Source organism: Oxyura jamaicensis, chromosome 7, assembly GCF_011077185.1.
Source record: "Oxyura jamaicensis isolate SHBP4307 breed ruddy duck chromosome 7, BPBGC_Ojam_1.0, whole genome shotgun sequence".
Classification (NCBI taxonomy): domain Eukaryota; kingdom Metazoa; phylum Chordata; class Aves; order Anseriformes; family Anatidae; genus Oxyura; species Oxyura jamaicensis.
Genome location: NC_048899.1, coordinates 26,690,862 through 26,713,951, shown reverse-complemented (window position 1 = coordinate 26,713,951; position 23,090 = coordinate 26,690,862). Strand labels below are relative to the sequence as shown.

The 23,090-nt window shown below is 40.6% G+C and overlaps 1 long non-coding RNA gene across 1 annotated transcript; it reads left to right on the top strand.

The window, feature by feature from the left end:
- Positions 1–4,783: 4,783 nt before the first annotated feature.
- On the top strand, positions 4,784–10,745 carry LOC118169949. Its single transcript, XR_004752387.1, has 3 exons — positions 4,784–4,793; positions 5,407–5,413; positions 10,635–10,745. It is a non-coding gene; the product is annotated as an uncharacterized LOC118169949 (long non-coding RNA).
- Positions 10,746–23,090: the final 12,345 nt, after the last annotated feature.

The window sequence follows — 23,090 nt, the reverse complement described above, 5'->3', positions numbered from 1 at the left end:
TGTAAGAGTAAAAAAAAATTCCTGAATCACAAAGTTTAGTCATACCTGAATAATATAATCTCATTCAGTTGGTTTTTTTTTTTTTTTTTTTAAAAAAAAGGAACATTTATTTTCAAAAAAAAAAAAAAGATTGGAGCTTAGTAAAAAAGAAAAGACAGGATTGAAAGAAGCTTTTCAGCTAGGCAGATAAGCCTTGAAACAGGAAATATAATGGCCTTAGTGATCTGTACGAAATCAAGGTCAGCAATGAATTTAAGGAGAGCAAGGTGAGAGGCTCAGTCAGATGCCCAGCAGAAGCAGATAAGGGCTTTTGCTTTCTTTCATACTAAATGGAAAGAAGTACAGGTGGTAGTGTAGGAAAATATTGTCTGCAGTGATAAAGCATCCTGTAAACCTTGTAATTCTGTGCCTCCTGTGAAGTATGCCAGAACTGCAGCAAAAGAAGCACATGACAGACTTGATCGACACTTTGCCAAGGAAAGGCACGAGCACAGGGATGAAAGGGTTGCCATCCTCTCCTGGCAGCTCAGATGTCACACAGAGATAAAGGTTACTGCTAGTAATGAGTCTAATTTCCCAGGGAGAGAGCACACAGCACCACAGCTCTTCACATATGGAAAGCAGGAGTGGAGTAGCAAGCCAGATACACACAGTGGCTTTGGGATTAACGGCAGCAACAGAGCCAGCTTCCATGCCATCGTGGTGCCACCTGCAGAAATCCTGTGTTGTTCCCCTCTAGTCTGTCAGTAAATGTGTAGGGATGTGGAAGGAAGGCGATGCTCTTGGGAAATGATGCACCCTACAAACAGTGTTGTTACTGAGGATGTCCACTGGGCTTCATGGTGCTTGGATGCTGCATCAGGATCAAAAACAGCACTAGCTTCTCTCGGGGGCTAGGAAAGGATCTGAAGGTGCAAGGTGTTGTGCAGGCAGGGTCATCAGCACTTTCTTCGAAACTAATCCCAACCTCTTGTATCTGCTTAATTAGATTGAAATAGTCAAGAAACCAGTGGTAAAATATTCAAGAAAATGGTGGTTTTGACTCTCCATGTTCCTCTCCCCTCTGGAAGCCAAGTACTTCACAAAAATCAAAATATGAGGAAGGAGAATAGAGATTAAATGTCAAGAAGCTTCAGAAATGGATTGTTACAGTGGACAAAACAGACAATCCTGAATTTTAATTAATATTAAATATTTCATCATGATCATCTTTAAATACTCAGCTTACTAACAGCCAGCAAGGCCATCTTTGTGCAGACCTTGTCTATTAAAAGGCAGGAAAACTGAATATGATTGTCATCTCAGCATTAATGGGGAGGCAGGTGAATTCACTCTTTCTGAGTCTGCCTGTCCATATCTTGATAGGATTAGCATAGTGCTTGAGTGTCAGCTGTCAGTCAAACCTCCCAACCCCAATCGCCAAAACACTCATTTGGGCAGCAAATTCTGTCCCGCTTCGAAAGTCTGAGGGAGGGAGGGGAGACTTCAGGTTCCCAGGATATTTCCATACTGAACAGGGGACAAAGTTCACACTTCTGATTTCAGTCCTACTTTTAAATCCAGAACACCCCTGTTGGTGTCACTTGTGATGTGCACTAATGCAGCAGTTGATGCTTCCCACCTCCAACAGGCTAGGTAGTATTTTTCTTTTCCCAGTTAGGAAGACTGAATTTCTTTCTGTTTTTCATTAGCTTTATCCCTACAGCAACCTAACGAACTCCGCAGCTGAAGCAGGGCAAGGAAGCAGGTGCTTTTCCCTGCCTATGCTGCTCTGCGGGAGGCTGCAGCCACACTCGCGGGTGTCTTGTGCCATCGCGTGGTGCTGCTGCCGCACTGCCACCGACCCCGGGGCTTGCCCTGGGCTGGGCCCAGCCCTGCCAAACAGCAAAAAATAATAATAATAAAAAATAATAATAATAAAGTAAAAAATAAATGCAGCCTTCGAACCTGACTACCAGCTGCCGCAGCCTGCCAAGCTTCTCACGTACCCGGGCCTTAAAAGCTCTTGAAGAGAAGTGGCCAAGGAAGAAGGCGATGGGGTCTGTTGAAAGGAGGGTCCATGCCTGTCCCCATGGACACAGGCAGCAAAAACCCAAAATGAGGAGTTTCATTTTTGCTCTACAGAGCTGATGTTTTCATCTGGATCTGAGAGAGATGCAATGAAAGAGTATTGTTTTTTTTTTTTAAGTATGTTACCATTGTTAAAGACCAGTCTTTAGTCCATTGGCAATTTCAAGGATGTAGGGAGATGTTTTGCACAGTTGGCACTTGCAGTCTGGCTCTTGGCTTATACTAATTTCTGGAAAACTTTATTTAACTCTTCTCACTATGTAAATTATGGTAACATTAGTGAGGTTAATGAGGAGGCAATACACCTAATGGCATTCTAACATATTTTCTAAATTGCATTATGTTTTTGGGAGGCTCTACCAGGGAATAATCTGTCTCTCAGGCTTGAACCTGTACAGTTTATCCTGGTTTCCTGAAGAATAAAAGTTTGCAGGAGTGTATTTCTACCATTCTTTCCTTCTGTTTGAATTTCTTTGACACAGTAGAAGTTTCAAAGACCTCAAATTCCCATACCTTTTGCAAAAATAAGAAAAGATCAGAGAGACTCTATTAGTGCTTTGACCTAGAATAAAGAGTGGAGCATAAACTCATCCTTGATTACACATCAAAGCATGTACTTGGGAGGGCAGCTGGAAGACATAAGTCCACAGAATCACCATCTCCTTTTGATGTGCTACTCACAAAATGACATGTTATTCTTCCCTATAAATGCAAAGACAAAGGGACAGAAAGTGAACATCACAGGTGGTTCTCACACTGGTGTAATTTCCTAACTTGAGTCATTTTTTGAGTCATTGAGGGTCATGGCAATACCCTCAAATTGTTAGGATGGAATCTTGGAAGAATCTGTGCTGCTTTTTAGATCTAGATGATTCTGTTATCATTTCTGTTTTACAGTTCATTGTAACGAGAAGTTACAGACACTGAATACCTATGATTCTGTATTTATATTGTTATAAATATCCCCAGAAAGAACTCTTCAGGACAATTAATGTGTTCATGTAAGGCCAAATAACGATCTCCATGTTCCTAATGAAAAATAGCCTACCTAGTGAGTGGTTACAGTCAAGCCAGCTAGATAATTTTGGAACAAAATTGCCTATTACCTATAAGTAATAGAGAAATCTTAAAATCAATTCAGCAAAAAATGTTTCCAAACAAAGAGCATGAGCAAAGCCATGTACCAGAAATAGATGTGATAGCCTACCAGAAGACTGGAAAGGGGGCCACCTGTATCAAATCATTCTTAGTTTTGAATCATTTTTTATTAGTATTTAGATCTTTTCAATCATAGGTTTTTGAGTCATGAAATAACAGGATGAACATGCTCACACTAAATGCAAGCCAAAATACGTTATTTCTCTATAGCCATACATGTTCTTCTTAGCTCATTTCACCTCTTCTTCCTACACCAATTGTCTTTACCAAGTCTTTCTTAAAGTCTCTGTTTCTTTGGCATTTTTTTCAAGTAATAAGGGTCCAGGGTTTCCATACGAATTAGCAATTCAGTCAAATCCATCTAACTTCTTTTCACTTCTGGTTTTCTCTCTCTTCTCAATTTGATCCGCTTTTGATTACCTGAAATAACCCCGTTTAACTTGAAGATCTTTTTTCTTACTATTAATGCAATGGCTCATTAAATTAATCTCTGCTTAAAATTCATGTCCTTCTCTCTCACCTCTCAGAGACAACCACTGACAAGGAGACGCTCTGATATGTAGTTGCTAGCTGTTGAAGGTCATATTCTGAAAAAAAACATTTCCTTCCACAAAAGTCAAAAGATTCAGGTTGAATGGATTATCCATTCCTCTTCATTTATAGTTTGTTGATTCAGGTTTGAGGTGTTTTTTTTTGGTTTTGTTTTTTTTTTTGTTGTTTTGTTTTGTTTTGTTTTTAATCAATAGAGACTTAGAAATGCTTGTTGGAGTTCAGTGTTTGTTATTCAAAATGTGCACGCCAATGTGTCATGATAAAGCAGCTGTGCTCTGAAAATGATGGCATTTCTACCCTCCTGGACTGGAAAAGGAAACTCCTGTCCAGGCTCTAAAGATCTCCAGTGACATTAAAGGAGATTTTCATGAAGTGGAAGGCAAACACTATTAAAAGCTGTAATTTTTGCTCTTAAGAAATTATGCATATTTAACAGGATGTCTTTGAACTCATGCCACCTAAGTAGAAAAACAAACAGCTTTTTTGAGAATTTGAGGATTATTTTACACGAGAATTTAATTTGTTTAAATGGAAATGAATATGGATGAGGATATTTGAATAGATTCCGTGTGTTCCTCAGTCACAATTGCCAAGCAGGGACTAATCTTGGTGATTAGTAAGGGTAGTGATAAAAATATGCTTGTACCCTGTATGCCTCCTGATTGGCAGTTTATCGCTCTTAGAGGACCAGATGTCAAAAGCCATATGCTAATATTCAGCACAGAACAATTCTTTGGTTTATGCTCTGAAATGTACCAACGGCAGCACTGTTCAACAGTGAGCTAACAACAGTCCTGAAAGACAATAGCACGTTCAGGAGACAGGAGCATTTGCTGCAGCAGTTGGCAGAGCGGGAGCGAGGGATTGAGGGGATGCTCTGGGCTCTGCTGCCAACTCCCATGATCCTATGATAATGATCAGGGAAGGGCAGATGCAGTATTTTACCTCAACTGCACTTTATACTATTTAGACTAGAAACTATTTTCCCTTTGTACAGCACCTGGCACAATGTGGTTCCACCACATTACTGGAGATGCAGCAATGAAGTTATTAAATCAGAATACAAGAGAAAAGTGCATTGTGCACAAAGTGCTTTAAAAAAAAAAAAAAAAAAAAAAAAAAGAGAGAGAGAGAGAAACTGCAGATATAATCTACTTTAATTTTCTTGTGTTTATATAGGATTTCAGTCCTTGATTTTCTTGAGCTGAGAAAGTTTATTTTTTACTGAAATGGTGAGTTTAGAATACAAAATTAACAGGGGAATTTTTTTCTATTAACAGGAGCTTTTAAAGATAGTGCAAGTGATGACCCCGGGAAAAAAAAAATGCGGGGAGGGGAAATACTACCTTGAATAAGTTAATTTGTACAGAGGCAAAGCCAGTTTCTGCCTTCAGTTAAACCTGGCCAAAGTCAAAGTAACACAAGGTATGGCTGAAGGCAGTATTAGGCTCTGTTTATTCCAATACCATTCCAGTGGTACCCCTCCAGCACCATGTGCCCAAGATATATATTATAACAGTTACTGGTACTGTTTAGCCATAAGGCCAAGGAGAAAAGTGCCAAAGCCATCAGCTTTCCACCTGATCATAAAAACGGGGTAGCCAAGGGGGCTTCTCTTCCTACAAGAGAGGCAGTAGCAACCCAGAGAAGTAATGAGATTTCTTATCTGCAGCCCCATCAGCCATTGCCAGCAATAAGCAAACCCACCAAGATGTTATCGAAGGCATTGGTGTTCCACAACATGCCACTGCAGTTTCCTTAGGGTTATCCTGATGTTTCAAGTTCAAGTTTCTGAAGAAAAAACTTTTCTCTTTCAAAGATCAGCTGTGCTGAACTGCATTCACTGTAGCTGTTCTTAAAGCTGTTATCCTAATTTTATATCCCATTTTCTTGTACAGAGACTAAGATGAGCACAATTTTGTGCCTGCATAATTTCATCTGCAATTGCATCTACTGCTATATCATAAATGAGAAATATCTCTTTGATTTGTCTCCATTCCAGGCTGTCTTTGATGCAAGGCAAGAATAAAACCCCTACACAAAAGATCACTCGAGTTCTTTTAAATACATGGATTTCTGTATCTTGGAAGAAGCTTCAATTTCAAATTTGTTTTGGGCACTTGCTTTTGGGGAGTTGGTCTGGAACACATTTAAATTGCAAGAGAAGACACAGAGTTATTGTCCTGCTCTTGTACCAGTGTTGTACATCTGGAGTGAGCTTTCCCTTCACACTAGGGCTTTACAGTGTTCTCTGCTTCATTCTTGTTCCTTCTACTAGGTACCCCTGCACTGAAGAAAACTGTTAACATGCTCTGGGGGAAGGAGTTATTAATCCAGTTCTTATGCTATCTCTCTCCCTCTTGCTTTTTTCAAAGCAGAAATACAGTGAGATCATATCTTTCTCTATAACATTCCTCTCATTTTCACCATTTTATTAAATTACTTCGATGGTTTGTGTAATCCCACACTAATTAAGGAGGGCTTAATAGACCATCACATCTCCATTAGCTTCACCTTGTGTTACTCTTTGAGGGTGTGTCACACACAGGGAAGACTTAGAGGAAGAAGCTTGATGAGGGAAAACAAGCTCTAGAAGGAAAATGGTCCTGTGCTTCTGTCAGAGACAGTAGCATTAGAGGACTTGGATGTACCTGGATGATCATAGTCCTTAGTATGTGGATTTTGCCTTTTTGATTGTTATTTTTTGTTTTGTTTTAGTTATGTTGAGAGATGGTGTAGGAAGAACGTGTTGGAAGGATGTGGGCAAGAAGTATCAATCAGTATGGTGGTGCTTTTTGTGTTGTGGTGCTCAGGAAAAATACAAAGAATGACACATTGAAATATCTTGCAGGACTTTGAACCAGGGCTGGTTTGCGGCCTGACAGCTGAGAAATGCAGGCAGAGTTAGAATCCAGATCTTGTGCTAGACTACTGATGTGTACCCTGTAATACCTCAGTTCTAATGTACTTCTTGAGAGCTTGTTTAATATTCTACTAAAAGCTTTGATAAAGTGAATCTTCAGTAAGTATGAAAAGATTTGCCTGCTGTCTCAGGCTGGTGAGCAGGATGTGCTCTCAGTTGGTCCAGCATGTTTGTAGGGACTGTTTCTGTTCTGCTTGACTCCTCACAGTGTTTTTCAGCCTAGTAGTCTTATTAACTGCTTTTCTAATACTATAACTCCACCAATTGTTTTGGTTCTGGCTGTAATATTGATTCAATGAGTGGTGTTCCACAGTCCTAGTTTTTAAGGATGGTAGTTAAAGAGTTGATTGAAAATACTAACATAATTGGTTTGTTTATGGGCAATGAGACTTCAAAAATTATTCAGTCTAAAAGTTTTCTTCCATGAAGTAAAACTACTCACAGTTTTCTCTCTTGTTTTATGAGAGGGGAAAAAATAATTGTCCCACGTTGAAACTTCATAATGCTTTCTCTGTGATATAGACAAGAAACATTGAAGCTTTCTCCTAATGTGTTACTACTAGTCCCTTAAAATTATTTATGTTTATGACAAGCTCTGTATAGCCACTAAAAGTCTGACTCTTTACAATGCTATCTAGGTCAATAACTCTAATTCAGGCTGGTACAAGAACAAAGGTAACTCTGTCAAAGATGCAGTACATGAAAGCTCTGACTTGTGAATGGAGCCACTTGGGTTTTGTCCTGGAAATGGTTACCACAGCATGACTTCATCACTCATTATACATTAATATCGCAAGAGTACAAGTGCTGTTAACTTTTCTTCTGAGCAGTCTTCAAAACCAGAACCCTGGTTACATCCCTTAATGCAGTTCTGTGGGGTGTAATTGTCATGGCCTGTGCAAAAGATGTGGGGAAATGAGTTTTTAAACAAAAAGAAAAATATATATATAGTAAATTCTCTTTAACTAGGGTAGTTATAGAAAGTAAACACCTCATGAGTTTTAATTCATGCAACAAATACTTATTTTAAAAATCAAGGTAATTTTGGAGAAATTCTCTTATTCAGGGCAATTTGCTCAGTGCTTACTCTCACCACCATCCACATGTTCCAATATTTCACTATGGAAAGTCTCTTCTGAAAATGGCAATGTAATACATGGCAGGAATCTGATCAAATGATCAAAAATCAATGACTTAAAAGGTCCAAATGCATCTCATTTGGCCTAGTTCCCATGTGTTATGTGAAAAGTTGCTTAAAATCTTGATGCAAATCATAACTGATTTGCCCTTCTAAGCACAAGGATATCTATAAGAATCTAGTTGAAAATCATGAGCTGGCAAGCACCTAAATGTTTGAAGGATTCCAGAATATATCCTACTACTAGGTTGGATGAAGCTTTTTAAAGATGTAGGAATATAGTTATGATTATAACTTTACACAGAGCTAATTATCTCTAGAGATGTTAGCTAATTTCTGCCTGCTAAAAATCACTTGACTTTGAACTTAACAAGGATGAAACTTCCCTTTCATTTGTCACTAGGGTATATGTTCTGCAGCATTAACAGTAGTATAATATATATGTTTTATGTTTTTATACTCTAAGAGGTTATCTAATTTTAAAACATCTAGTGCCTCCAAACATGATGATTCTTGGGAAAGAGTCTCTCAGGTTTGGGTCACTGAATCTTACCAAGTAATGCAGACACAAGAAGTCATGGCCCAGTAAGCCCTTAGTTTGCAAATCTTTGTAGTCCCTTTCTTATGTCTGAGTCACCTTTGTTAGCAAGTGTACTTGGTTGAGGGAGGATAGTACTTTCTAAGGGGTTATCCAGGGTCCATTTGTTAAGCTGACTTAGAATGACCCTTGCTGAGACCTTCTATATTTACTTGAAACCCCATTCTTTATCCTGGCTCAACTCCCAGCTAAACTCAAAGCCTACTTCACAATCAGAAAAAGGCTGACTTGCGTCACTTTAGGGGACCCAAAAGAGATTATTATTTAAATGGGAGCTGGGGAAGCTCTGTGTGCTACAAGAGTCATGGGTTGGAACACCTCCAGCTGCTCCAGAGATGCATTGGGCTGTAGTGGGCTTCACAGGCTTCTGGCTATATAAAGTGGCAGCAAATGAAGTCAAATGGTTGGGGAAGGAAAAACCTGAGCTTTGTGTGTTTTCATATACGTAGCTTTCACTGTTGGAAACAGTATGTTGGTATTCTGAGGGTTGCCTACTCAGGGTAAAAGCATTGCTGGATATTGCTGGGCTTGGTTTCCAAAGGGATTGTTCTGAAAAAATCAACATTGGCCAGACAAGTTGTGGTCTCATCTTTCTCCTGACATTCTGCTGACATCTCTACCTTAAGGCCTTGTTTCCTGATCTCAACATAATTCCTCATGGGATCTTTTGAGAAGCAGCTGCCACCTTGGCCTACTTTTTCCTGTCACAGGGGACAGGCAGGTGGAAGCTCAGAGTTTATTTTCTTTTTAAATACCATACATGAAGAAACTGATGGCTTCTCTGGCCAAGAGTGGCTTCTGGCCAGGCCAGAGGCCTAAACCTCTGTTTGCACTGCATGTGGCCCAAGCCCCAGCCTTTAAGAAATGGCCAACAGCTCAAAGTGTGGACACAGAAAGAGCTTGTTTGTGCTCTGTGAGAAAGGTTTGGTGAGATACTCAGCTGCAGGCAGGAGCTATGTGTGAGAGGTAGAGAGCTGGCTTTTGTGGGTGTCTTCTAGGTGTTTTCTTCTCACCAAGTATTCTGTAGGGAGCCTTGGAAAACCTGGACAGCACTTCAGTCCCTATTTTCTTCTACATATTTAGATCTAAATGTGTCAGAAACCCAAATCTTTTCTAATTTTCTTGGTTTATTTTGCTGAATTTATTCTTGCAGTCTGTGTATCCTAATTATAATAGTAATTTAAATAAATTTTAAAAAATGAGGAAGGGGGAGTCAGTTTATCTATTGGCTCACTTATTCTGATTTCCTCACATTGTCAGCAGATGCAATAATTTTGCAAGCATAGCTTCTACAAGGCTAGAGGAAAGTTAGAAACATAGCTGTATCACCAGAGCTCAACTGAGTTGCTTGTGTTAAAACTGAGCTTTTCTAAGTGTACTCTGGAAATTAGCCCAATGCTCTTGCAACATGTTGTGAATCATCACACTACAGCTTTTATTTACTAGTGTAAGTACTTTTCATCTCTCAAGCCCTGCAAAGCTGTCTCTATGGCAATTCCTGCAGCTTCTGGGGAGTCAGAGTTGATACTGGAGTCAGAGCAGTCTTCTCCTCTTCCTGAGTTCTTCCCTCATAAGGGCAGAGTCAGAAGCACACTAGATGAGGGTTTAAATTTTATTGCTTACTGATGCCAGATGCTTTCTCTAGCTCCAGCTGTTTCCTCCTTGCCTGCAGTGGGAAGTGCTTGAAGTTGAAGCACTCGCACATTAGGTGGTGCTAAACTCTAATAAATGCATGCTAAGTGATTACTATTAAAGTGATTTTTTCCCATCTTACCTGGTGTACGTGGCAAGGCCCTGCACTCATCTTCACTCTGCTCGTACCGTTCTGATGCACTGATAGCCAGTTCAGAGGCTTGCCTGTTTGCAGTTGAGCTTGCCATCAAATCCTGCTTGATTAAAAATGTTTCCTGTCTAGGTATTCTTCTAAAATTACAGCCAATATTACCAAAATTAGAAAACTGATTTTCACATTTTGGAACATGCCTACTCTCAGGGCTGTTCACAGGGTTGGGAATACTTAGTTATATGGGGTAGGGGATGTCATCTTGAATTTGTCAGAGCCTGACAGTGCTGTTCTCCCTTCCTAGAAAAGGTGGTCCTTCTGGCTGCTTCATTTACTAAACTGTCACCAGTTGTAACTAGAATTGGCCTTGAACTTAAGCCCCAGCCAGGCAATGTTTTTCTAACCCAGATAGAGGATTCACAGGATCACAGAATCATCTAGGTTGGAAGAGACGTCCAAGATCACTGAGTCCAACCTCTGACCTAAGACTAACAGTTCTCCACTAAACCTTATCACTAAGCTCTACCATGTGTCTGAGATCATTGTCCAAACGCTTCTTGAACTCTGGCAGACTTTGTGCCATGACCACTTTCAGCAGGAGCTAGTTCCAGAGCCTGACCGCATTTCTAAGACACATTTCCTGATAATTCAGCCTGAACGTCTCCTCTTGCAGCCTCATGTTGTTGCCTCTGGATGTTTTGAAAAACAAAACAAAAAACAAACAAAACAGCCCTAACAGCATGTTTGTGGAGCAAACCATCAGTTCAGAATAGTTTTCATTTTGGAATTTCATGGCCATGAAAAGCACAGTTGTGTTGTGTGGGGGGTTGCGTAAAGGCTCCCCAAGGGAGTTCAGGTGTTCCCAAAGGCTTCAATTGGGAATACTTTTTGATCTTCTTGATGGGAGAAAGTGGCACCGCACATGCTTTCTAGGGTCCTAATTAGGGTTAGGGTTACCTCAGCTATGCGGGGGCATGGCTCCTATCATTTTCAAAATAGAATGTAATTACAACCTTCTTGTGCCTATTTAAGTCATTACAAGGTTGAAAAAGTAGACTCAGTTCCTAACTGAAAGTTTGGAATGGATAAGGGTGGTGGGGTGTAAAACCCTATTTAATGAATAGGAATATGAAGATTGTTGAGTTGTTGGTTACAGGGAATCCTAGTTCAAAAAGCTGTTACTGAGCAAAATTTTCAACTTTCATCCACAAAACTATTCTGTATTGACAGTTTCAAACAATCTATTTAGCTATCAGAGATGACTTAGAACTGCAATGGGAGCAGGTAACTCTCAGAAACTACCTTGCACTTTTAAGTCATTTCTCCACTCTTCTCTCCACTACTTCTCTCATATGCATTGAATGGGACCTGAAAGCAATGCTGTCATGTCCCTTGAGTAACAAAATCCTGTCTTCTTACTTTAAACTTTCCCTAGATATTTTTTGAATAAACCACCATTCCACATGTAACTGAGTCCAAGGGTAAGTTTTCTACTTCCCACATAAGCAAAGTGGATGTTCTGTTTGGGTTTGAAAGTAGTAAGAAAAAGTCCAAAGACAATGTCTCTTGTTTGGCTCACGCATGGCACTCATAGAAGATCTATTCTAATATCTGTGCCAGATGAGGAAAATTATTGGAAGAGGTTGGAGATGCTGTCATGTTTACATGACTAAGGAGTAGATGCTTGAACTCCTCTAGGTACATCTCTGCTGCATTTGAGAGGTAAGATAACAGTGAACTGCCAGGTGGAGACCTGGTAGAGATAAAGACCATTCTGCAGAGCCTGAAGAAGGGAAGATATCCATGAGTCTCCCCACACTGAGCACCATTTTTTCATGCTTCATGCAAACCTGAACAAGATCATGAGTGCATGACAGATAGTGGCACACAGTGATGGCTGGCATGGAGCACACGGTACTTGCAGCCACCACTGTTTTACCAGCAAACTCTATTAGAGTTTGTTTCAGATAGAAGAATCACAGAAAGACTCCTCTGAGTTATGTTGCGTGCCTTGAGTTAGGAGATCAAGACCTTACAGGATAATCATAGAGAGCATTAGAAACAAAGGCATATAAAACAGCTGAAGAGACACTTTGAAACAAGCTGCCAAAAAATGAATAATCACAGAGAATTTAAATGAGACCCATAGTACAGCCTTTTGTTTCTCAGGCAAGCTACCTCTTGGACTTTTTTCTTCCTCTGAGAACAAAAGGCAGAATCAATAAGCCAGTCAATGAGACTACTGGAAACCACTTTGAAGTTTGTGATGAAAGAGAATTTTTCTTCCTGTTTGAATTGCAAATTCCTTAGCACAAAACATGGCTGGTTTACTTCAACCTCACCAAATCCAACTGAGGCATCTAAGCTCCCATCCCACCCTACTGTCCAACCCTCCAGAGAGCCATTCCACTGAGCAAGTTCAATCAGTTGTGGTCTATATTGTAGACATTGCTTTTCAAATAGGAGTTAGATCTGTTTCACTGTCCTAGCTCTCACAAAGATTTGCTGTGGCCATTTTAAAAGCTTTATATGTTATCAGGGGAGCGAGAAAGGGAGGGGTGGATAAAGCTCTTCAGCTTTTAGGTCTTTGCTTTTAGTTTTTGTCAAGCATCAAGAAAGGCACAATAGCATTATAATAATTAGTGGTAAAGTAAATGTAAAGCCACATCTAAATTGTAGCTTGATAGCCTCAAACAGCTAATGAGTTGTCAGTTAGAAACTATTAGGGGTAGAAAAAGCATGATGCTTAAATGTGATAAAGTCTGAATTCTGGGAACCATACCAGTCTTATATTTAGCTTTTTAACTATATAACAGGATAAGGATGGATCTCTTGGCTTTATAGCTCATATCTGGGTGAAAGTACCACTTTGCATCTGGTAGCAAGGGGAAGTTTGCCCCCTACTTTATGGTGCAGTTTCTCTTCAGCAATTTCAGAACTGTTCAGTGGCATAGCATCAGTGAAAACCTAGTTAATGGTTATCTATGACTGATTATATTTTAATTAACAAAGGGCAACTTTTTCTCCTTATTTGTTGTCATTAAGAGATATCACCAGACATATGGGTCTTTACTAGTGTGGAGTTACAGAATATGAGATTGTCCCTGACCAGGGCAGCTCTCACTCCAAATAGTCAAGACAGGGATATCTTCTGTGCTCAGCATGTTTGCAGTACCTGGCTGTTTAATTCATGGTGAGGCTCTTTCATATAGTCACTACTTCATATTTTATACCATTCAACGATGGGTATTAGGACAGTAAGCTTCTAGTTAGAGTAGAAATTGGTGGAGCACAATTTAGGTAAGCTTTCTTACCCCAAAAAAATTATCTTTCTAACATTGGGTGGTCTATAACCTCTTCTTGCATCTTGCTGCACAATCATTCAGCCTTCAACCCACCAGGGTCTGCTTTCTATCTTCAGTGGTTTGTGCGCTAATTTAGTGGGGCCTGGTAGACCCAGCCACATTCCACCTGGCAATTCCCTGTAGAGATCTTGGGTACTTCAACTAATCTCCCTTTTAAAGAGGAAAGGAAGAATGACAAGCCTCCGTGCTTTATCCTACTTATGGTAAGTAAAATAGACCCAGGATGAACAGCACTTCAGAAAGACCTAAGAGAAGACATCTCCACCTTTCATCAGCCTCTCCCAGATGGACACCAAATGACCCAGGTACACTCCAGGCTTCAATAGAAGACCCTTAGTGTCCCTGGCATTGCTTCATTGTTCATGGAAATCTAATATCAACATTTGTGAAAGAAGTTCATCCAACAGAAGTACTATGCTACTGTAAGCTGCCTTAAATACTCAGGTTCCCTCTCAGCTGGATAAAGCAGCAGGAATTCATCTTCAAGTGAAGGGTGAGGAAGAAAAGCTTAAGCAGCTGACTGCAAAACAATTCACTTAACTGAAGGCAGGGAGGTACACTGCATTTTTTATGGTCTGGGAGAGAAAAGTGTACAATATGTGACATTAGTGCAGAATAAATGTTTCATGAGTTGGCCTTCTAATGGACACATCCCTGAGAAGGGGTTGGCATGGCAGTGACAGCCCCAGTGCCTGTAGGAACATGCTATGAAGTCTCTGTTAGCTGGTGCAGTTCTGTCAGAACCTAGTTTTTAATTTTTGTTTTTTTCTATTGAACTTCCATAGATATTTGATAAATAAAACTGTGGCCTCTTCATAGCAGAAAGGTGGAGTGCATCTGGCAGACAATGCATTGACAGATATTTCTACTGTGAAGAAAGGTTGAGAGAGCTGGGCTGTTCAGCCTGAAGAGAAGGCTCTGGAGTGACCTTATTGCAGGTTTTCTATACTTAAAGGGGGCTTATAAAAAAGATGGAGAACAACTTTTTGCTCATGCAGACAATGACAGGACAAGTGGTCCTGTCATTGAAAACATGATAATAGCATTGGGAAAACTCTGTGTGGGAGAGAGGAGAAAATTCTTTCCTTTTATCAAACTCATTGTTCTACCTTTTATGCTATCTCAAATATGTTGAAGCAACACAGGTGAGAGAAAAGTTCTTGTCAACACCTTGCAGTGAAAACAGCTGGTGTGGTGAAGGAAGGGGAGGGGTTAAAACATAGATTTTTTTAAAAGTTATATAATTCTGTAGGATACTTTGGCAAGTATTTAAAACTATTGGACCTCCAGGGCATTGTTTCAGCTTCCTAGTATCTAATATGGATGTCTTATCTAAATATCTTTTTAGAGTAACAAAGTCAATTACTCCATGTTCTTCTCCCAGAAAATCACTTTCCTCCACTTTAGGAGTGAAGGATGAGGCATCTCTTCCTCCAGCTGATGCTGATGGACAGGTCCTTTCAGAGTCCCACCACCAGAAGGTGCTAAAAGATCTTTTTACTGACAACAGCATAGTGATCATCACTACTTCTGAGATGTACAAGTCATCGATTTTAATGCCACAGTGGGGTGACTCAGTGAATAAGCTGAAATATTAAGCTGGCCAGAGCACTGAGTTACCATGAAGAAACCAGGCTTGAAGCTTGGAATGACAGTGCTTTTACCAGGTGGCTGGGGGATCAATTTTTTTTTATTATTTTGTACAAAGCTTGAGCAGGATCTCAATGTGCTCGTCTGGAGGTCAGCAGTGCTACTTCTGCGCTTGTGAATACTTATGCAACTTTTTTGCTATTTGGTCTCGCCCTTGGCGGCTCCCATGACAGCTAAAATCAAGGTAGTTCTTCCGGGCTTCTTACTGCTTAGGGGAGCTGCCTTTCACCAAGATCCACCTGGAAGCTGCCTGGGGCAGGAGGGTGTTGTTATACAACTCTCCACTTAGTGTCCTCGCATGCTTGGTTTTTTGCACCAGCTAGGGAAAGTGAGCGATCTCGTTTCAGGAGGGACAAGCCTAAGTACAAGAAGCCTAAATATCCACAGGCGTTGAGTAACGATTTAAGCTTCAAAAACCTTGGGGTTGGCAGCATCTGCCTTGATGCCTGAAATCTGTCAAGTTAGGTTTCCAGATGCAAGCCACATTTAGTAGGCAATGTAATGCACATTCCAGGGCTTGGCCTAGCTCCTCTGAAGCCTGCGGAGTGCTGCAAACTAATTGGCAGGACCTGATAGAGAGCTGGGAATCCCTCCTGATCCACCAGCCCTCCTGACCCTGAGCATGGCAGACCCATTGTGGATTTCCACATCATATCAGCTAATGACTTACTGAACATACTGTAATAGTCTCATTTTGGGCCCTGGTTCTCTAAAACGTCTGTGCCTCACACTAAAGGTAATTCCTCCTTCCACGTTTCCTGTAACCAATTGGGAAACCTCATGTAGTTCTGTTTTTATTTCAAGCTGAAATAAAGGAGAGCTACTCATCTATTTTTTTTTTCTTGACTATCCTTGTTAAGCTAATAATACAGCATCTACCTTTAAGCTTCATATGACACATTAATAAGATCTTATTTCCTAGATGCCTAATGCTGGAAAGAATAAGGTCTGTGGCCAGTAGGCCATGTAATGGAGGCACATCACAGGCCTCTTGACACCATGTAGAACTGCAGAGGAAACTCCTCACACTTCACCCTCACACAACTCCTCAAAACTGAAATGGGTCTCTTTGTAATGGACATCATTTTAATAAACCAAATAAATGAATTTGTTACTATTTAATAACTTCAGTATTATAACTATTGCCTTAAAGAAACTTCTTTGCAGCTTTTGTATTATGCAAACAAGAAGGGCACAGAACAATGGGGCCTGGTCCAAATGTTTTCACCAGCTTGGATAGAGAAGGGATTGAACCAGGGCCCCATGTTGCAGATCAGCCCCAGGCTTCGGCCTACTAATTGTTGTGCGGAATCTTTCTTTTTGTCCTTGGGACTGTGGAGTCCTGAAAGCTTTACTTCTGTAGCTGGGATGAAACAAAAACCTACTTCAAAGCTGAAGTCTTTCATGAAGGAACAACATTGTATTACAGATGATCCTAATTTTACCAAGTTCCCCTATTTTAAAGTCAAAAACTGTGGGGGTTTTTGACATCTTATACAAAGGCATCTTGTCTCCATACAAAAGCACAAATGGGAGAAAATCCAGCATTTCCATCAGGGATTTGTTCCAATGATAAACACTGACTTTGGTTTAGAATACTTTGCCTTATTTCTTCTTTGAAACTTATCTAGCTTCAGTTTGCAGCAAGTCACTCAATTACTGCCATTCCCTGTCAGGATAAACCCCAGAGAGATAAAATTTCTTGTTAATGGTGAATGTTTGGACACACCAATTCATGAGTCAGACTTTCACCCAATAATTCTACCAACAGTTTAGTAGCTTGATAAGATGATCACCTCCTTCATTCGCATTTCTGCTTCCTTAGCTCAAAACTCATCAATAAAAATTCTTCCAATTATTTTATAGGGCTTCCAACCTTTGTTCAATTGATCATTGAATTGTCCACTTATATGTTACAGCAATGTAAAGCTATTTAAATCCAGCTTAATTTGATCTTGCTCCTTTGCTATAAAATTTTTGGTTTCTTTTCTTTGTCCAGCCAAATCGTAGGACCTGGACCTCTGATTTGGTCATTTTTCTTATGAATACTCAGGATCCAGCAGGCCACTTTGTCTATTGGGATCCAGTTGGCAGAGCTGTTTTTGTGTGGAAAGACAGGAGAAGATCCGGAAAAAAAAAAAAAAAAAAAAAAAAAAAAAAAAAAAAAAAAAAAAAAAGCATCTCCAGGATGTACTCTGAGAGCAGCTGGAAGGTTTGGTGTGTCACTTGTGTATTAAGTGTTGGATGACTGCTGTCTTTAACTAGGTGAATCTCTGACAGCAGAGCCTGTTATTGATGGTACCAGCAGTAGGACTGCATCAATGGGCCAATTTTCACTGTAACTGTAAATCACACTGCATTTCTTTGTGGAAGAGAAAACCCACTGAGAGAACCAATTCTATTTAGGTGAGTTGTACTGAAGCAATACTGCTATTTTAGAAATAACTGTTATTGGTTTTGATTTGATGTGGAATACAATAAAGCCCAAGCTGAATTATGTGGGGTTACTATAATTATTTTGAAAGCTCAGCATGGAAAAATTGGTAACAGCTCATGTGCTCACATCAGGGATCATTTCAATTTTACCCTCACAACCAGTTGTTCATTCATTGCTGATTGCAACAATCTTTTAATCAAGAAAACAGCATGGATATTTTATTCCAGCTGGTAACAGGGGTTGGGGGAAATGGTGAGATTAATTTTACAAGCCAAATTTGAGAACTGAATTTCTTCAAAGTAACAATACTTGCTAAAGAGAATTAAGTAGCTTTAAAGCTTCTTAAAAAGAATGATGGTGTCAAATTCGGTCTTTGAGCAGTGAGTTGCAAGTGTGCTCTGATCCTAGAAGCAGCAGTGGGAAGGTCTGTGGCACAGACAGTCCACAGAGCTGGCTTTTCCCATTGCTCTTCGTGTGGCAGCAATGGACTGGAGCTCTGGTTTGCTTCCACCAGCAGCAACTGATAAATCACTAAGTGAATGAGCCAGCACACAGCAAAACAGCTGGAAGCAACGATCACCCCATTCATTCTCCTCGCTGCCCGAATTAGCTCATTTAGTGCTTGATTTCTCTTCAGTGCCCAAACCCAGCATCTTACTGAGTGCCTTAAGGGCTGATATGCCAACAGAAAAGGTGGATGGATGCTGCAGCTGGATTCCCAGACAGGTCGATATAGGGAGGGGATCAGATAAGTCTTTTCTGTGTTTTCAAAGTCCTGTTTCCTTTGCAAGTTACTTGCTATCACAGCTGTCTGGGAAGCACCTCTCATTATTTTCCCACTCCTAATGTGACGGGTGGGAGAAAGGCAGCCAGGTGGATCTCCTCAGCTGTTAGTGAAACCTATTGCATGGTTGTTTTTTTTGTTGTTTGTATGTTTGTTTTTTCATCAGGAATATGGTACTTCTGTGTGAAAGAAACCCAGCTTTTCTGATCACTCTTTGACCAGCTTGAGGACTACAACAAGTCCTTCAAGTCCTGTTTAAAGTCTAAGAGTGTTTTCCATCATCATTTTTAGGCAGAGTTTGTCCTGGCATGAATAACACAAGCAACAGTACTTGCATTGCAGAATTGTCTTGGAGAAGCACCCATAAGGGAGTCAGTAGTGCCAATTGACTGTTCAGCCTTGGATTGTTGCATGGCTTAGTTGCCTGCTTATGCCTAATCTGGCTCTGACATGGACCAGATTGGGTCCGTGCTTCCTCATGGGGACATGGAGACACCAGTCTGAGAGTAGGATGCTAGTTAGATTTCTAATCATGCAGCCCATCTGAGGAGACACAAGAGCAAATGAGAGTTTACCCCATGGACTTCACAACTGGTTTCACTTACCAAGTTTGGGAACATGTGAAGGAAACACCCAACCTGCAAGAATCTGGTCTTATTCAGACTACTGCAAATAGGCAGGTATGGAATAGGACCAAAGCCCTGCCAAGGTATGCAAATAACTATCTGACACTCAGGAGATGATTAAGTAGTCTATGCTGAAATTGGGTGCTTTGCCTTTATAAGGGTTTCTTTAATCTACTTAGCAGAGGGAAAAACTGCATCAAAGATAAATTTTTAACGGTGAAGTGGCACAATTAAGTTATGTACAGTTTAGGAGCTTTTCCTTCAAGTATAAAAGAGCATGGGCAAGACATTTTTGTCCTTTCTAGGCACAAGTGGAGTGACTCCAGATATCCAAAGGTACAACTAAGAGTTTTCCCACCTTCCTGCCCCAGAATTCTCTTAGTGGTTTCTCTGGGAATCTTGCATACCTGAAGAATTCAGGTTAGAGCGAGATTCTGTTAGTGCAAGAAGAATCAGATGGGAAAACCCTATTTAGGTATGCCATTACTACCTGTTTTCCCACCTTACTCTTCAGATATATAGGGCATCGAGGGCTGTTTTTTTGATGTGTTTTGTTTGTTTGTTTGGTGGTGGTGGTGTTTTTTTTTAATATTGCAGCTGGTGGTGAATGCCTAACGTCATTCTCCAGGAATGCTTGTAGGGAGATGGAGACTTGACCCTATTCAGACTGATCCCTGGCAATTTCTCATACATTTGTATATTCAGATCATTCCATAATCAGGAAACGTTTGGATTTGTTACGTAAAATCAAGCCACTTTCATATGCCATGCTTTCCACTTCCCCTTGCATTCTATATGGAGGGAGTATAAATTTACCTCTGTCATTGTCATATTTTCTTTATCATTTTAGTGGCATAAACACAGGCAAGTAAATCTTCTGTGGAAGCTCCTAGCACAAAAATTAAACATAAATATTTAATCCCCATGGAAACAGTTTATCCTGGATGGAGGATTTCCCCCAAAATCAGATTTTGAGCTTCCAAGAACACATCCTGGAAACCGTGATTTCACATCAAAACTGAAAAGGAGAGTGGGAGGAGGCAAGAGGAGCTTTTGGGGCAGGGGGGAGGGTGCCCAACTGCTGGCCTTCACCCAGCCTGGGCAGTCTCAGCCTATGAGAGATAATCCTGTGGATTTAGTGTACATGTGTGCACTTCCACAGATTTTAAGCACTCCAGGCAGAAGTGCCATTGTTAGGTATTTAATCTGAAAGCAGAGGATCATCTTTCTTCCTTTCAAATCAAAATCCCTTGTTAGCTTAATTTCTTAGGAGAAAAACACAATCTGATCTTTTTCCCCTGAACATAATTGAGAGTCAGTCTTTTTTCTTTTATTTCTTTTTAACTCCCAAAGAAAAAATACAGGTCACAAAAGAATGCTTACTTTTTCTTGAGGATTTTTTTCTGATCAAGTGCATGGGATGTGTCAGCTCCTTAAATCCCTTTATTCTGTGTCTGAGTCTGTATTCTTTCAAGTGTTTTATTTTCAGTCAGCTGTCACTTTCTGCTTTCCTCAGAGGTTCTTCTTTTAATTACAACATTTTAAAACTTGACACCTGCATATTATCATGTCCAGACTATCTTCTCTGGTCTTAGATTTCCCACTCCTGTTAGTGGATCTCTACTTCCATGAGTGAACTAGGAACCCCTGCCCATGTGACCCAGCATTTATTTTCTTCCTGCAAATGACTGATCTTTTTCTCATACTTTGTTATGGTATGTCCCCAAATGTCACTTGGACTTCATTTTTCTGTAGCTTACTTGTTCAAAGAATGCTGCTTAGGCTCACAAATTATGTAATTCCTCATGATCTTTGCATAACTGAGGGTGACTGCATAGGTCCTGGTTAATAGCCCACATCAGAGCCTTTTATTTCTGATCTTCCTAGTTCAGATCTTAGCTGGGTTCTGAAGGAAAAAAATTGTTTGACAGCAAACAATTTATTTTCTAAAGGTGCATAGATGATATGGTGTACTGAAAATTTTGGTGGCACATCAGTAGAAAAAAGTCCAGGGACTGAATTAGCATGCAATCTTATTTACAGGGTCATGCTAAAGGATCCGTTCAGATCAAATAAATTTCTTATCAGTGCAAACAACCTCCATGGGTTCATTCAGGATACCCTTTAGGTTGTTCCTCGGAACCCAGACTGTCACACAATTCAAAAGATTATGTTCTCGGATATCAAGATGCATGCAAGCAACATGCTTTATCCAAATGGATTTCAGAGTATCAGTAAGCTGAAGGTGGAGCCTTGATGCTACAAGCAACTTTTCATGCATCTGTGCAGCTATATACAAGCAGAGATTCCTAGAGCATTGGGAGCCTTCGTCTGGAGACTACCACCAAAGTCCCATGACCCTCAGCATTATTTCTTGCAAAGAGATTTGTAAAAATAAACAGCCTTCCATAACCACCACCCAACCTGGTGAGTGAGGCACTCGGGGGAGAAGGATTGAGTCCTTGTTCACTCAGGCAACATATCATTGATTTTTCTCTGAAAAGAAATAATTTACTTTTATCAGAACTTGGCAGCAAGAAGAAGAAACATGAAGAGTGGCAAAATCCAAGCAGCATCCCCATAAGATCTCCACGTGGTTTCTGGATGTGAGCAGTGACTCCTCAGGCTGAAACAATTAGTCTGTCTTTGAAACTATTCCAAATTCGACTCTCCTTCGGGAAACACACACACACACACACACAAAAAAAAAGCTAACTTGTACCAACCACAATGCAATTTCAGTGACTTTCCATTTCAAGGCAGTCCTTTTTCGAATAAATAGTCTACATTTGTTTGTGACCTGACCCTAATGCCTAGCAGATGCACTGAGCAGTGAGTAGGTTGTTTCCTTCTAAAATTTGCTGTGTGTGAATGTTTCCTATCAACCACCTTCAAAACTGCGGGGCAGAGCACCTTTGTTTTCCCATTTCCCATACGTGAAATGAGGTAATAATTCCTGCAAGGCATCATTTACTGATGTTAGTAAAGCACATGGTAGTTTCAGCTTGGGGATTTCAGAGGGCTGAAGTTCTGTTTAGTGTAAGTACCCTGAGTTCAGCAAAGCTATGAACTAGATGAATATCTCCATCTTGTGCTAGTAACTCCTAACTAATCTTATTAAAACCTTTCCAGACCCAGATCAATATCTGAAATGCACTCTGTCCTGTAATTAATCTGATGAGACATGCTATCCATGTTTACAGGTCCCTTCAAATTTTTCTTTAGAGCTTTTTATTTTAAAATTAAACTGGTTAAGTAGAAGCAGGGTCATGATCTCTGTTTCTCGGTAGCTTTTTCATGCACTTATTAAATATCCTGTACTGAGTGCACTCAGTAATTCAATGATCCTGCCCTGGTGAATACTGTTAGATACCAAGGTCTTAAAGACCCTGCATGGAGGCAAGTCTGTCAGTTCGATGGTTTGCATGTGAAAGGCACCAGTCAGAGCAGCCTGACATATGCATGGATATGTACATCAAAGACACAGATGTGTGATGAAGTGTGTGGAATGGCATGAGTTAGGGCAGCACCATGTCAGCAGTCCTGGCTCCCACCTTGTACTCTCACACCTCCTCTGCTGTATTCAGTCTGCTTCACCTCCTGAGGCCAGGGGCAATCTCTTCGGACAGTCTTCTGACACCTGGCTCTTTTGGAGTGAAGGACTATCCAACAACAGCACTGTTGATTAGTGATGGACTAAGGTACTTAGTCTTGATTTGTGAGGGCATGAAAGCACCAGCCTTAAGTTTTATGTGTCTTCCAAAAAAATGGGCATGTGATCTTAATAGGATTCAGCTTAGAGAAAAGGAATCTGAGGGGAGGCCTCATGGTGGCCTGCAGCTCCATCACGAGGGGAGCGGAGGGGCAGGCGCTGAGCTCTGCTCTCTGGTGACAGCGACAGGACCCGAGGGAACGGCATGGAGCTGGGACAGGGGAGGGTCAGGCTGGGGGTTAGGGAAAGGTTCTGCACCCAGAGGGTGGTCAGGCACTGGGACAGCCCCCCCCC